Source organism: Stigmatopora argus, chromosome 9, assembly GCF_051989625.1.
Source record: "Stigmatopora argus isolate UIUO_Sarg chromosome 9, RoL_Sarg_1.0, whole genome shotgun sequence".
NCBI lineage: Eukaryota > Metazoa > Chordata > Actinopteri > Syngnathiformes > Syngnathidae > Stigmatopora > Stigmatopora argus.
Window position 1 is genome coordinate 10,481,756 of NC_135395.1, and position 17,464 is coordinate 10,499,219.

General features: G+C 38.1%; 1 protein-coding gene across 2 annotated transcripts in view; it reads right to left on the reverse strand.

The window, feature by feature from the left end:
* lingo2 (leucine rich repeat and Ig domain containing 2) overlaps nt 1-17,464 on the reverse strand; it is a 185,541-nt gene that overhangs the window by 74,615 nt on the left and 93,462 nt on the right. For both annotated transcript variants that reach the window (XM_077608854.1, XM_077608853.1), the window contains one exon: nt 6,593-6,639. The gene's annotated coding sequence lies outside the window, so the exon portion shown is untranslated. The remainder of the gene's footprint in view (nt 1-6,592; nt 6,640-17,464) is intronic.

A 17,464-nucleotide genomic window follows, 5' to 3' on the forward strand; every position in this document is an offset into this window, starting at 1 on the left:
GATCCCGGCTATGACAAATGCAATCTCTTAAGCTTGACCTTTCCTCACGGATGATCTTAAACGACTCTAGCCGACCGTGGAATGATATACTAGAGCAAAAAAAGGCTGTGTGGAAGAAGACTTTAATTCATTTCCTGACGTGTCTGCTGTTCCTTTCATCTGAGCTATTGGTTGGCATTTTGGCAAAATCGTGTTATGGATGAGGTATATATAGATCGTAACCCAGGGAAGGCTTTTTGATCCAGCAACCTGGAAATCAATTTAAGGGTGCTAAGAAAAAGCAGCATCCTATTCCAATCCATTTTTTTACATGGAATGTTGATTACACGTTGCTTTCTCATTAGATCAGCAACCCTGCTGTTTAGTCTAAATGGATGAAATTGGAGAGGGACTATTTAATTGCTTATTTAGTGTTTTCTCCGTTTTTGGTCTTCTCAACATTATGTTTTGAGGAATGGATTAATGATCTAACAAGCAACTCACACAATTGAATAAACCATCAAGTCAAATTTGACACCTTTTGAGAGATTTCTGTCATCCTGATTTAGGGAAAAATAAACTCACTGCCATAGTAACTGAAATGGTAAGATATTTAAGAGAGGTGAGATATGTAATTTTTGGATTATAAGATACGACTTATTTCCTTCACTTTGACAAGTGCGGCTTTTATATGGATTTTTACAGGGTGATGAGCTGTATGTCTTTTGGGGTGTTGTCAAAATAACCAATGTCCCCAAAAAAAAAATGGGTGGGCTCCCTATATCAGTTTGGTTTCATCAGCCATGATTTGGGAGAACAACCATTTTCTTTCCAGACAATATAATCTCTATGGTAAAAAAAATGAGACTATACAGAGATAAAAAGTAACACTTAAGACAAAAAAGTGTAAATTAATGAAGGCAGACTTAAGGTAATATAAAGCGGCAGTGAACTCACCCCCCACTGCTCCCTTCAGCCTGGCTGAAAAGGAAAGCTGGCGGCAAATTGCTTAATTTAATAGGCTCATAGTTGTGTAATGATATAGAAATGTTGTAATAAGACGTATGATGGGTTTGCTTGGATTTATTTATAAGGTCGCACTCGTTCATTCTAATGATATCCTACTGAAGCGTAATGTTTCTTTATGTAGAATCTCTTAAAGTGGTGGTCTATCTCATAAAATATAAAAAAAACATTAGCGTTAACTTCTTGTCATTATGTTTGTTTAGGTTTATGGGAAATGGGCATTAGTGCCTAATGCAGCTGTTTCGCATTTCTCGTGCCATTATTTGGAGTAGATTATTTATCCTTGTGTTGAATTTCATCAGACGACGGACTACATTACTCGTTTATCCAAAATGTGCAAGGCTCAGCTGGTGCGCTCGTACTTTTCACTGTAAAGTTGTATAAACGTTTTTCAAGCACGGTGGCAAAGTCAAGGAGAAAAAATTAAAAAAAAACATTCTCTAAGAATGAAAACCAATTTCATAAATTTGCAGTTTGTAGTAAATAGAAAGTCCAACCTTCGACACCTACTTTATCGGCCAACTCTAACATTCAAATTCAGAAACCTTTGGATTCACGCTTCATAAAAATGAAAGTTAAAAGTTAAAATGTTTGTTTGATTAGTTCATTTTGTGCATGTTGTGCCTTCAAGCCGCCAATATTTAACTTTGGGCCAATTAAAGTCAAGCAGCATTGACCAGCAAATTGTTCTCCTTTGTACATGGGGGAGATTTCACAACAAAAGTGAACTACAATTCATGTTTCTTCTGTTCTGAATGCAGAGCTGTCACTGGCTCCTAAGGTTTTCAGCACACTGACCCCTCGTAACTTCTTTCCGGGGTGCACGAATCATTAGCCTGCGTAATGCAGAAGAGAAATGATGGACTCTATAATCTGGCTCCTATTATCTGCCTGCTCAACATAATGACCAGGCAGGTGTTAATGATGATGGAGATGGCCAAAGAAAGGTGAATAGAAGTGTAATGTGCTGAAAAGCTTACTTTGGAACAAAACTAAACCACGCCCTGCTACTTCATGGAAAACCTGCGATCAATGGTGGAGGTGTGGCTGTAAGATAATACTTTTTTATAAAAGGAAAATGTATAATCCCCTTCATGCTACATGATCCACTTCCCTGATTTCACCGACCGTTTATTTCTTTGAGAATCATTTGTTATGAGCTTAAAAAAGCAAAGGGGAAAAAAGAAACAAACACTATTATCCGTCTCATTGCATTTGCCCAGTCTGCTAAATACATCAAGGTTAATTTCATCTTTGGGGAGATTCCATGCTTCAAGTTATCCACTTCCCAAGGCCTCTCTCATGTGGCCCCGTTTGGATGTGCACCATTAAATGGGATTTAAACAAAGTGCATAGTGTGTATAGACTTCTGAATTTGATGTTAACGTAGCACCTTAGAGACACAGAGCATTGAACGCTGTGCATATATGCACACATACACACAAAAAAGGTTCATGGAAATCTAAGACACTAGTATAAAAACTTCAAATACTTTTTTGCAAGTAAGGAAGTTCACGAAGTGGGATGCCACCTCTCGTCCTGGGAGGCCTCTATGAGAAATGTTTTATGAGCGAAATATTGAGCAGATACTTTTCTATTCTCACCAGTGCAACCCCTTTTTTTTAAACCCATTTATTCATTTCACTATTTATTTTTTGTCTCAGTGTGTGTCTCTGTGTGAGTGTTTCTAAAGCAACAGCGACGCATTGTTAGGATGATTCATTGGCTTCTGATGCTCTTTCATTTTAATGGAATAATATTCCAAAGGGTGCTCTGACCCTCATGGTGGGAAACAGAATAAGAAAAAACAACCCTCACTCACTACACACTGCATACTAACACAATTTTCCCTAAGATTAATTCCCTGTTCAGGTCTTTATTGCATCTTTTAAATAGTTTTATATATCTATACATATAAATTATGTGAGCAGGGAAAGGAATGTCTTTTCCATCAGTCCAAAGAAAGAAGTCCTCAGTTAATAGTTGTTACAAAAAAAAATGAAATAACAGCATGCCAAGCGTGCACTTGAGTCAGCTCCTATTTCACCAAGTTGTTTTTCTGAGTAATGACTGCGGTCCATCTGCCTCCACACAGCAGAGCACTCGTAAGAACCTCTTCTGCAATCAGCCCCCATGTTCTGACAACATACCCTTGGCCCTTTCCTCCCAGGCCACCGCCCTCTTTGCATATTTATTTAACATGCTCGCACAGTTCATTAAGCAACTACAATGACAAATATATAAACGGTTAACAGTGTTCAACTGTCATATTAGAGTCACATGCTAACACAATGGACTTTGTGTTTTTTGTTGTTGCTAAATATAGAATTATATATTACTAGCTATATATAGTTGGGTAGAATGCAGCACCCCCTCTCCCTCTCCCATCCGTCCCTTGTGAGTATAAGCGGTATGGAAAATGAATGAAAATATACTACATTAGTGAATGCTTAGATACAGCATTTATGGACAACATATATTCCACCAAAGTCTATCTATGTACTACTACTACAAATACAATTTCTGTTGCAAAAAATCCACATTAAAGAGTTATCATCTTTACCATTACAGCGATCTGTACTTCTGTGGAGCTCTGTGGCCCGGCTGTGCTCTACCACACCGACAGCGTTCCTTAGAATCCCGCCCTGCAGGCGCTTGGGGAAAGCCCACTTAAGGACATCGATATGTCGGGAAATGAGAGGCAAAGCCCATATTTCTGGGAAGCGTTTATGTCTCATTTAAAAGCCACTGATTGTCACTTCCGTCAATCAGCACACAAAGGCCAATTAATGTAGTGATTGTGTGATACTTACTGGATTGTATTTACCCTCTTTTTTTTATCTTGGCCAAAATGAGTTAATTCACCAGACCATTTTGTGTGGGTGCATTGTTTGCAGACTTTCAAATACATGAAAAAAAGAGAGTATTTATTCATCTATATTCTCATTTTCATTTCCTTTAAAATAAATGTGAAATCTTGTCTCATCTCGTGGATCCAGTAACATGGATTGTCTTATCTTAGCTGAAAGTATCGACAGTACTTCAAGTTCCAGGGTGTTTTGGGGACATTAAAAAATGAGACAATCACTCTTCCCCAGAAGCAATATCCACCTACACCCCCAGCCCCCAAAAGTGTCTCTTTAGAAGTATCGGGATTGTTCCTACTGATAATGTCCCCGCCCTCTCCAGCGTGTCAGTCAATTGTCAAAACTTGCCATTTTTGCTGTCATACTAGGCTGATTTCCGTGGCGGCATGCATGTTGAGCGACAGGAGGGGGATTATGCGGAAAACATTCATAGGAAGTCAAAGATGACTAATGACACACCCCACATATTCATGTTCTTACTAAATTGTGTTTCAAGGGCAATGTATGTCATTTTTTTCAGTTCAGTCAGTGCAGTGCAAATCAGTGAAAATGAGTTTTAAGGCCAAAAAAACCTAAAAAAAAACTAACAAAACACACCCGCCTAAGATGAATATTTTAAAAATATAACTTTTAGTGGTTCCTCATTGCTTTATACACACTTAAGAATAACTGCTGGTATTCCAAAGCTTAATCCTTGCATCAACTGTGTTGTCTCTTACGATCGGCCCAAAGCCGACAAAACGTGTGTACCACTGTCACATAGCACATAAATTACAAGCAAAGCTGCAAAAGAATAATCTGAGTCATTGGTGAGAGGGAGTCGCTGTTTAAGAGTCAAGAGAGAGAAGCAGGGGGAAAAAAGGAAGAACACAAGCCGTAATTCCAGCGTGTCCGATCAATGACATCGATTGCTTCCCCCCTTCGCACGTTCACTCCTAACTTACTGCTGGGAACTATCGTCAGTGTTTCTAACACCGGCTCTTAGCGTACTTCCTACTCTGTGCATTAACACCATCGTCACGTCACAGAGGGACTTGAAACCAATAAAGTCGACATGGTATGGAGAAGACAGGACAGAGTGCTGTTAATAGAGATTAATGGCTAGAATGCCCAATTAAGAATGGAAATTGGAGGTGCGACGAAATATACGCAAACATTTATATCGCCGGATAATTTGTATCCCAATGTTAACTCAGTGGCACTCAGACAAGAGCATTCAAAGCCAGTCCTTCCTGCCTCAAATTATCTTGTTGAAGATTTAGCATTTCACAATACCCCAAATTGCTGGTGTTTTAACAATAGCATGACCAAAGTAGTCATAAACAAAAAGCTGAGGTTAGCGACATCGCCGAAACATTTCAATGCCACACCTTTTTCTGGAACGAAACACGGAAGTAAGACGTGTGACTGGTGAAATTTTCACCTCAAAGTAATCTCAGCGAAGCTTGTTGACGCCAGGAGAACTGTTCCTATTCCCACCCTCAAAAGTGAGGGATGTGTTTTTTTTCCATCCTAAGATGTCTTTGAAGGCTCACAAGCTTTCTTAAAATTTTACTGTAGAAATATATCTTTGGTGCCAGTAACTGCAGGCTGGTATACCATCAATGAGCATACGCATTCAGGTCTTCTCCCTCAAAGCTATCAGCTTTTACAAGCGTCTCATAAACCTCGGGCAGCGTATTTGCCGTTTCTGTGATTGATCTGGTCTACCGTCGCTGATAAAAAAAAAAAAAAAACGGGAAAAAAGATGTACAAACTGTATCAAACACCTCTGTTTTACAATTTTTTTTTTAAAAAAGGTTGATGGTTTTAATGAACATGCACTCAAAGATAACAACTCTCAATGAAGTCACCAAGCAACAACGGCTCACATGTTTCATGATGTTTTGTGGACGTGGTGACAGAAACAGAACATCTTTAAGAGGCTTCTGTAATTGTGTCTCGGAGCCACCAATACTGGGCTGGCGTAATCGAAGTTTGTAGCTAGAGGAGAACGCAGTGCAGCAAAATGAGATTTAAGTCGTAACTTAAAATTGAGAAGCGAGAGGTAGAATAAAAGTCTAGAAGGCAATGTGGAAAATGTTTTGGACCATAAGCTGCACCTAACTATGAGCTGCACACATCACATTTGACTCTCTATATAGTTATACAGTATATAAATCGCACAGAACTATATAAGTTGCATGGATATTCAAACCAAAAGACTACTGTTGTCATTATACTAACATTTTTAATGAACATTCGTTCATTCGCTGCCAACCCTACCACTTCAAATGAATTGTACATTTATCGCTTTCAATGGCAGATAATGAGTTAACAAGGAAAATGGAAAAAATATTCTATTTTACCATCATGAGTAGTGCAAACACAAATTTAACCGATTGGGCCAAATTTCTGGTGACGTGAAATAAATAGTTCTTCAATAAGTCATGAATTGTTGTCCTAAATATGGTGGTTGTTCCCCATCGTCACTAATATGCTGGTTGGTGAGAGGAAAACAACTAAATGTAAAATCACAATCCTTCAGAGATAAAACATCCTAGCAAAATGTTTCATACTTGATTTCATATGAAAGCTGCAACAGCAGTCTTGATGACTGTGCCCAAAACCTCACTTTTATAAAATAGGTTAATGTGAATCTGTTGTGTCAGGGTATATATAATTCAAAATCACAAGTACTGTAGTTAAAAAAATACATTTTTATCCAAAGATGAACTTACCTTGCTGAAGGAGAACAGCAAAATGACAATGGCTGCCGTGAACACGTCTGAAATGCAAAGAGAGATACATCCGTTAGCAGTAGCAATGATGCTGTATGTCATTCCGAGCAACACACAGTACACACAGTATATGGCAACAGATGTCCTCATCTTCCCAATGTATCACATTGAATGACAACATTAATGATCATCACTTGAGATATAGCACATTCAGTTGTATACACTGTATTATGTTATCTTCGGGGAAGCTACTCATTTATGCAAACAGGTCCCTCTGGAAAGTCATAAAATTTACACTCTCGACAACAGTTTTACAGTTGTCAAACAAAATGAAAATGCCTGAAATTGAACAAGAAGTTGGATGACTTGGTGTGAAGTAGCCATTTTACACTTTTAAAACACGACTTGTAGTACTTCAACAAGATCGTTCACAAAAATAAGCGATGATTGGATGCAAGTGTCGTAAATAGATGGCACCAAATGTGAAGATGTAGCTATATAATAGACATTATTCATTCTTAGGGGATTTTCGAATAATAAAAACAACAACAACGACGACAAAAAATGTAGGAATTTTTACAATTTTTCGAAGTTGGAAAGACAATAATCGGCCAAAGTGTATTACAACCTCAAAATTCCAACTCTTCATCGGCTTTGATTTAAGAAAATGTGAACATTTGAATATGATAAAAATCTTTGTTGAGTTACTGTATAACTCTCAAAACACCATGAACAACCTGACCATCAATTTCACTATTATGCGATCAGTGAGTTTGCTTGGCTTCAAAAGGAAGCCAATCCGCGGAGAGATGCACATCATAAATGTATCCAAATGGGCCATTACGTTGACAAAAGAAATGCGTGTGTGTAAAAAGACCTTTTCATGCAGAAAACGTTTTGATGTTTTTTTCCCCCAAGCAGTTACTAACATAAGTGCCAGGTGGGCTCAAAGGCACAAAACAACCTAGAAATGTGTGACTTTGTGTCAATGTTTTTAAAAGAACTCAAAGAAGTGTTCAAAGTTTTACTCTCAATTTTTACAGTTATTCAATAAACTAATTAATTTGTGCACTGTAAAATATGTCAATAATGTGTTTGCTCAAACCAATCATCTACGCAAAATACATTAATTAAAACACCAACTTAAATTGAACAAAAATATATTTATTCTATAAATAGCATTGTTTTACTCAATTAGTACTCACAAATAAGAATTTTGAATTGTTGATATTTTTTGTCATGAAAGGGTTTCTATGCATTTACACCTTACAATGATAACCTGCTATGATTATTGGTCACTAATAGTGTGAATATCAATATTACCTATAAATATATTTTAATTGCAGTACTACTACACTGAAATTCATAAAAACTAATATATCTACAGTGTACAGAGTTATATGGAGAAAGATGATTAAACAAGTTTGACATTCTCTACTTTCAAATATGAATAATTTAAGTTGTTATTCTTCATTTCAGTTAAATGTTTTTTCTTCAGTGTTTATTTATTTATTTAAATTATATGTGTGTGTGTGTGTGTGTGTGTGTATTTGTTAGGAGTCGGCAGCCTGTCAACTTTTTATCTTTATTCAGCTCCACTGTTGGGCTTTACAGTCTGTTAAAGTATAATTTTTGAAATGATATTTGTTACACAAATGCAAATTAAAAAAAAAAAAAACAGAAGATGCATGAAGCTAAATGAAGCATCTCGCTATATGTGCCTCCACACGTACACTTTTTACGGCACCCTGGGCCCTATTTAAAAAAAGTGTTAACAGCATAAACCTTAAAACTGCACTGGCTCTGGTCTTTTGTAATTAGCTGGACAAGGAGTCAACACTCTGGAAAGGTGTCCAATGTGTTTAAGGTTGCGTGTTTTAGCTGGTGTTTTGGCCATAATCTGAGTTGATTATGTCGCCTGGCATCTCATTAAAAAGCTAGACAGGCTTACACATTCTCATATTTGGTTACTGGCATAGCCTATAAGGTATAAATGTTCATTTATGAAGGGTTATTCAAATTGTTGTTTTCACATAAACCTACAAAAATTAACTAATGTGTTTCAAGACGGTGATTTTTTTTCCTCCTTTTTGCCCATCTGCCAAGCCATGGGAACAGAAAATCAGCATCAGGTAATATATTATGTATTAAATGTTGCCCTTTTGGTAAATGTTGACCTGTCACAAATTCCCCTTGATGGGCACACAACTATCTGATTACAAGCTATATCAAAATACATATTTGTCACAATTATTTCCCTTTTGAAAATTTGTTTCTGACCTATTTTACGGTTACAATTTCACTATGATTTATCCTTTGACACACTATGAAAGAAAACTGCTACGGAAGGCAAAGATTTACTCCATTGTATTCATTTTGATGCAGGTTTTTAAGGAGATCATGTGTGTTTTAGGGAACAGTTTGGGAAAGAAGTGCAGTTGAATGAACCCCTAAAAATGGCTAACCCTCAAGAGAAAGAGCAATGTTTCTCATGACTTACAGAAATATAATGAAATAGGCAGACTCAGCGAAAAACAGAACAAGTATTGAAGAAACCACTATCACGCCCGTGAATTTGTGCATGGCACAAGCAATTCATGGAGAAGGGACAGTGTTAGATAAAGAGAGGAGTGGGCAACCAAGAACATCTAATGAAAACATCGATCTTGTGAGACAATCCTCCCCCAAAGTCCTTGGCCATCACATCTACCAGATATCACTCCCCGAGTCTTCTTTCTGCAGGGCTATGTTGAAGATATTGGGTATCAAACAAAGATATGAGTCATTACTGCCCCAAAGCAAAGGATTACTGATGCCATTGCCGTAATTGATGAGGTTATGCTATACTAAACATGGCACCAAATCAAATACTACTGCCTTGATATGCCATGTGCAACTAATCGTGGACATTTAGAAATGTATGAAATGAGGTTGGGGAATATATATACATATATAAAACGGTAGAGAGACTTGATAAGACACCCTGTTCAACAGCAGCACTTCATGATAATGTGTAAAAAAATGTTCTTTTGTCACGCAAAGGTCAACTCTTGTCAGTCCAATTCAATAAAGTTCCCTTGAGTCCTTCTTCCGTTCTCCAGTGTAGCTTAAAGCACCTTGAAAAATAATGGCTGCCGTAACCATGATAGACAAAAAAATTCCCTATCCAATGACAACTTTGCATTTGACCTACCACGAATCCAATGAGTTAACAAGTGACACGAACATCTGCCAAAATTCATAGCCGGAAGAAAAAAAAAATCTACAGGATTTGCTAGCAAATTTGCAAGCAAAACAACTCCATACACTTTCTCTAGAAATTGCATCCTTTAGCTTGTTATATTATAATTAATCATGCAGTCCTAGTTCAGTTACTAAAGATTTTGAAATAGGCATTTCTGTTGTTGTTGTTGTTGTTTCCCTCTACTACGATTCTGATTGCATTCATCATGCTGATTTCTCCAGAGGTCCCCAAAGGCGAGTGGCAGGCTCAATAATTGATGGTCTCGAAAGGATGCGTGTGGCTGCGCGAAAAGCTAGCGGGCGCCCGCAGCTCCTGGCGGGAATGCTCAAAGCGGCCTCGCGTTCAGAAAGGCTGGCGAGCCTCGGTTGAAAATTACTATTGTCTTCGTTGCGCCAAAACATTTAGCGGGTGAGACAATGTGACAATTTGATTAGAACATCGCAGCCTGCCGGGCGCAAACATCAAACGAGGGGAGGGGCACAATGCAGACGTGTTATGCTCTCTTGTTTCAATGTCAATTACTGATTGTCTGACTGGAAGCAAGCACGAGTCTCAGACCGTGACAAACCAAACATTGCAAAGCTCCGAGCGGTAAAAAAAAGCTTTGTACTTGGACAAAAAGACGTCATCTGTCATTTGGTGCCGCGTCCCCTAGTCATTAAGTATTGATTTGGTAAAATAACAGTGACAGTAACGCATTGGGCCAACCCATTGATTGTCTCATCTATTATTTCTTTAGTTATATTTGCACTTAGTTAGAATGCTTCCGTCACCAACATATTACTAGCTTCCTAGCAATAAGAAGTTCATGCCACATTCTATGGAAAATGTGTTCGGAATTTTTGGTGGAAAATTCTATTTTTGTTGATTGATTTTTTGTTGGAATAATTGCACAATCACCTAACACATTCATCTTCATATTGGTATATTTTATACTGCTACGTATTGGTGTTTTCATGAAGCTTACTCTTCATTATAATTCAAAATAAAAGCTGTGTTGCTGTGCTGGCTGCAAAATTCCTTATCGGTGATGTGAGCTTGATAAAAAAGAGGATTCTGTGAAAAAGTAGGAATTAACAACAGCCAACACTGAGAATTAAGGTTCTGGATGATGGATGGCTTATTGACATTGATATGGTAAAAAATATATTTGTCATGTCAGGGTGTCCATCGCCTGAGGCCCATAGTTAGCTGGGATAGGCTCTGGCACCCCCTGTGACCTTTGTGAGGATAAGTGGTTTGGAAAATGAATGAATGGAGGATGAACAGTTGTGTTTTCTCAAGTTCTGTTTAATTTTAGTTGAATGTTAAGCAATGAGTGAAGGAAAGCTTCACTTTTATTTAATTTTATTTATTTTTTCGATTCACAGCATTCCTGATCAATGTTGTGAAAATATACAGAAATGGCAGGCTCTTGATTATTAATTGAGAGTTGAGACATCCTGTTAAAGTGTTTATATTATTATTACTTTACTAGACTTATTTAAATTCCCATGTCATTGTTTTTGTTATCTTGTGTTTATTTTTACAAAGATTGTTTCTGATATATTTTTGTTGATGGACAGTTAAAATGTTTTCAGTCTCTTTTCTTTTATTCCACCAAGTTCTATCACGGCTCAGCTTGTATCTCCCAGCAACTCTCCTCCAACATGGCAACAAGCCTGATTGGAATAATAGTCTTTCAATAAAATATCTCGAGCAGTCTTGTAAACAGTGCCACATTCCCAACTGGGATCTTTGCAGTGTGCTTATTCAAGGGGAGCTGAAAAGAGTGGGTATGTAGGCCAAGCTCAAATGGATTTTTGGCATAAAAAGAGAACATGTGATTAGCGCGCATTTTTTTAAATTTAAGAACGTCACAGCAGAGAGGATTGAGATGCTTTGGGGAAGATGTGCTACAAGCAGAAGTAAAGCCTATCATGGGAAAAGCAAAGGCATTTCTGTTTCAGTGCAGCCGACTAGGTGGTCCAAAGACCACTACATGTACACTCCCATCCCTATCTAAGGAATTTGCCAAAAATGGAAGAAGCTCCACAGGCATGTGATAATAATAACTTGTCCTTTATCATAGTTTGGCATTGAGACAAAAAGATGACCAAGGACAGAAATATTATTAGTTACTTATACAACACAGTTTAATTTGTAAAGTATTGGGAAATTGACCCACATCTCGTGAGAAATCATTTGCTCATATTCTCAACTAGCCACACTGTACTGATGAAAGAAGAAGAAAAAAATACCTCTGTTTACTTTACGCCTCAGCAGTTTCCTCTACAATTCCATCCCCATTGAGGTGGCAGCAAATGGAGCAAGAAAAGATATAAATTGGAATATTTGCATTTAAGCGTCTCTTCGCTGCTGCTTGAATTGGTTGCCATTTGATACCAAGTCATTCAGCTAATACATTAAAGAAGTTCATGTTGAGGGAAAAAAAGCCTGCACTGAAATGCTTACACTGCAGCATTTGCAATAATAAGTCAAATTAAAATCACAGCACGCTGCCAATAATTTCTTTGGTAAATATCTCTCATTTTAATGAGATTTGTGAAACTTTATCTAAGCAACACGAGACTACTTACTTCAAATATAGCTTCTGTTCTGTAAGATTTTTCCTCCATTACTGGATTTTGCAACCAGCACTTTTTGGGTTAGGGTTAGAATCGCAAAGTAGTCATTTCTGATGGGTAGGAAAATATGACAGAGCACCTGCTGATTATATCTCATAGGCTCTTCATACCTTTGATGAGAAAATACACACCCCCAGATTGCATTTTCACAGCTCATGATTGAGCTTCTTCACAGGAGAGGGTGGGACCGAGGCCACCTGTGACATCGGTAAGTGGTACTTAAACATCAGTGTAGCGTGAAGGAGGCTCAAGGAGGCCCCGTGAAAGATGTGAAGGTCACAGCTGAGGAAATGCATGCCCCCCATACCCCCTGCTTGGAAGTTGATGAAAAGGCAGCAGCAATATCCACCAAAAGGCGTGAGGAATTATGGCTAAGAGAAAAAATGTCCCAGCAGTTGGCAGGTCTCATTTTGTCAGTCTATTCACTGGCAGTCAACAAAAGGAACTTCCTAAATCATATAAAATATGTTTTAAACCAATAACATTTTTAGGCTTCCAAACAAATGTCTATTCACTGCCATCCTAACCACTTCAAATCAATTGGATGTTAAGTAGTGATATACTCATTTCAATTCACAACAAAAGGATGATTGAACATCGCACAGTTGGATAACTTGCAATTTTGTTGCTAACTTTTTTGCCAAGACTTTGATTTTTAGTCTATATTAGATTAGTCCAATTAGTTTTTCCCCTTTTTTACCAATGTTTCTTTTTGTTAGGATTAATTCCCATCCAGTTCCAAATATTGATGGCATCGGCCTGTTTTTTTTTTCTTTTTTAACATATATGCGATTCAAGTGTTGCTCAACAAATAAAATCATTTATTATAAAAGGTGTTTGGTTGCCAGTTGTGGCATGTTATGTAGATTTCTTTTAATACCTTTGGGTTTATGTTTATGCCATTTTAGGTCCTTGATTGTAATTCTGCCATTTTTAGACTTATTGAATTGAATTGCTGTTATCGGTTTTATTATTTGATGTTTTATGGATTTTGCTAGCGCCTGATCTGCTGTATGCATTTGTTATCATTTTTCACATTTCTTTTGCTTTACAGATGACACATTTCAAAACAAAAGAGGATTTCAGGACCTGGCAAATGTGCAATTTAGGTCTTTGTAGTTTGCAGCCTCTGGGGATAATGTAGAAATCGAAATAAAGTGAAAACAGTTTTCCATCAAAATGATAAAATGTGGGACATAGAAAAAATAACCTCTAATATCTTCTTTATTGACTTTGCTTTTGGAATAAAAAAAGCCCAAAGTCTCAAAGGACATTTATCCAAGTTATCGGCCGTTCATAATATCCAAGCTAACAAGATGAAATACTATTGTGCCGTTGAAACTGGGCAAACAGAATATCAAGCATTTTATACCAGGACATTTTGGAGTAATTTATGGGGTGTGGCTCTGTGATCGAATCTGTTTGAGGAAGTGAACGGCTAGAGAAAACGATCAGCCATTATCGTTTTATCATCTTTCCAAGCGGGTATGTAATCTGGAGGATGCGGTCGGAGAGTCAATAGGGTCCTAATGAGTGATGGAGCATGCATTATGTGAGTGCTGCACTTTTAAAAGTTACCCCTCATCGTCTTCTTCCTCCTCCTCACTGGTTAATGTTGCTGTGCAAGCATGTTTCATTCATTAATGCCTTCTTCAAAACTCTACTGTAGACCACACAAATCCCCACAGAAATGACTTTTTCTTAAAGGAGAACACAAGTCACTCGTCACATTATTTAACCCAGACCAAGATAACAAGAACAGTGCTATGCTAAGAGGTCTCTATGGAAACTTCCTAATTCACCATTACAATCCAATGTACATAACTAAAAATGGGTCTGCTCCACTTTATGGGTGTAACAAGCAAATAATCCAATCTTTATGAAAGGAGACAAAGCTAGTGATGGCTGAGGATGCTCTAAATATTTGGCATAAAAAAATAAAATACACCTTCCACCAGTTCTTTGAAGCTTTCAAAGACCAACTCATGTGAGGTCTTTGTGAGCAATGTAAACAAATTAAATAGTCATGAATTTAGAGCATAAATGTGGCCACCGGGACGGAACACTGCCTTGGTTATTTGTACAGTTATTGTGTGTTTTGAGTCTATCCATGTATAATTTAAAACGTCAACAGATGTGTTAAGATGCAAGAAACTACTGTGCCTGCAGCGCTTTGAGCAGTTTAGCAAAACATACTGTACATTTTTTTTTTCAAAAAGGAGACAGGAAATCGTTTATATGAATAATTTGCATTTGTGGCAACTGTTTTGATGTAATCAGTGTAAGATTTAGTTTTTTGGAATTTATAAAATTCATTCAATTATCTTTTAAGAACCATATTTAAGTAATCATGGCTTGGTCAGATAAATGCTGTGATTTAATGCCAACTAGTCATGGTGGATGGGTTCATCTTGGCGAGAGTAAGAACACATTTAATTTTTGAATTCAATGTCTGCAATTTACGGTGCTAGATGTCCAGTTTGGTTTGACATGAGATGGATGGCAGCAAATGAACTTGTGCCTGTTTACTGCCACATTTGCACTAACAGGAGTGATAGTGATTATGGTGTCTAACAACGAAGGCAGTTTTCCTAATATTTTTAACCATCTTGCGCACAAACAACAACAAAAAAAGCCTGTTTTGTGCGAGAAAGAGCATCTTGCCGTCATCCTCATACCTTCACACGGGGAGCCTTATCTCCACAATGCAGCGCTCCCGCTGTTTTGTTCTCCCACTGTCACGCTACTATTCATCCCCAATCTGTTCACAGCAACATATCACCATTTGGCTCTTTTTGTCTTCAGGACAACCAACTGTCTGTTTTTTTTCCTTATTCAAGCTTGCCACATTGTCCGTCTCTCCTGCTCATTGTCTCTGTCTGGCCCCCTTGCTGTTATTGAGTTGCACAGAAGACTCCAGGAGGTAGACTGAGCCCAAAAGCCAGTGAGGCAATTGCATCTGAGAGATTACGGGAAAGATCTTCACAAGTCGGACACGAAGCCTTCTGTCGGTGCCCCTAGTAGAAGCGTGATGAAATTTTCATAAGATTCACTGCAGCCACCCCTGTGCACGTTTTTTTAATTCAGAGACGATTCACTCTTAAGGATGTTAAGATTAGGGCCTGATCACGTTTTCAAGGGTTCGTTTGTCATGTTCAAAATATCGGATTTTGAATATAATTGTAGCATTTGTATTCTTTTTTAAAGGGCTATAGCAAAACGTTTAAGATGTACAATATTTTTAAAATAAACTTTTGTATTTTACTATGAAACATCACAATGTGATTAATGCTATGCGAGCTGGGAAACTAACAGGAAGATCACATCATAAAAGAGTGATAATGTCTGAAGTATAGAAATGCATCTTACATTTCTGCCTTTAAAGGAGTTATCAATAGTGCCCGTCAAATCCATTTGAAATGAGATGGTGGCAGGCTTGGATGAAACGTCTAGCACTGTAATTTGCAGTGATTGGGCCAACTTTATTGATAGTATTTTGGCAAAGGGCAGATCAGAATCAGGCATAGAGAAACTAGGTAATTGTTTCTGCTAATTCCTGACCATGCTTGACTAGATCTCAGGCTTCAAGCTATCAACATATCTGTGAGGGGCTCTGGCACCAAGTATTCATGGTTCATTTGCACACAGTTTGCATTCAACATGAAAGCTGCCTTATTCGGAATACCTTTCTGTCAGAATATTTAACATAGTTTGTCTCTTCACATCTCAATACAAGTTCATTGTTTTTCCAAAACGCACTGCAGCATGACACTGATGATGAACCCACTAACTGAGGCAGACCAAAAGAACAACACTATTGGTTGGAGAAAAACCCTAAGATTTACTCTCTATAGCTAATGATGCATTGTAACAAGCCTGGCCTGGTTTCTCTGCAAAATAACGCCCTTAAACAATACAAGAGCAGAAAATGTTAGTGTATCTCTTTCTCTTGTCTCACTCAGCCAGCTCAACCTTACTTGTAACAAGGACGCGGGGTCTTCCCTACTACCAACAGCAGTACAGTTTCCCACATGATTCATTTCAAGTGTTGTATTAGTGCTGAAGTGGTCAATTTCTTGATGTTCTCTTCAAAGTCAAGAGCGGCCGACATGTCGTCAACAAGAGAAAACATGAAGTGAAGTGTCCAGTGTAAACCAGAAGAAGATGGTTTGAAAACACACCACGTTGGAGGTCGAAGCAGAGGCTGGTTTAAAATAGAGGCCCTTGGGGAACCAACGCGCAGGATTTTATCCGCAGCTTTGCAACCCCCGGTGAGATTAATGAAAAGCATCATCCTCAGCAAAAATCAATGCGCCACTTTCAAAACACAACTTATTCTGTGCCAACGTTCTAATTGCTAGGAAACCTAAAGTCTTACAGATAAACGTTCCACCTAGGCTATCAGCGGAGCAATTGCTCACTGAAACAACTCATTAGACACAGGGGTTTGGAGCACAGGTTACACGAATATACATCTAGCTGCCACATGGACTATTTATTAAACGATCTTAGTTGTTTCTGCACTCGTAAGATGTTTCTGGCTTGTTTTTTTTTACTTTCGCTTTGGGCAATTTCTCATATGTTCACCTGACCATCCCGAGGGTGCTGCAGAGAAGTAGGTTCAATAGAGGACCTCCCGTGAGGAGTTGCCATAGCGAAACAACTTTTTCTACTCTATCCCGTCCTTTGCATCATCCTCTCCTACACCAGCCACTTTCATGTCGATGTATATTCTCCCAGGTCGACTCCTAGTAGACCTGTTCACGGGCAGTACCACACGCAACATCCTTCCAACCGATATAGTCCCCATCTCCCCTTTGGACATGTCTAAGCATCCAAGTCTGGTCCTCTCTGACTTTGTCTCCAAAACTAACCTTCAATGTCCCTCTTATTGTCTTTTTTCCCTCATTTGTTTTTATTGCAAAATGATAGGTACGACAGATTATTAGAGCTGTTATTCATTCAATTTCCGAACCACTGTTGTTTTTTGCAAGTAATGTC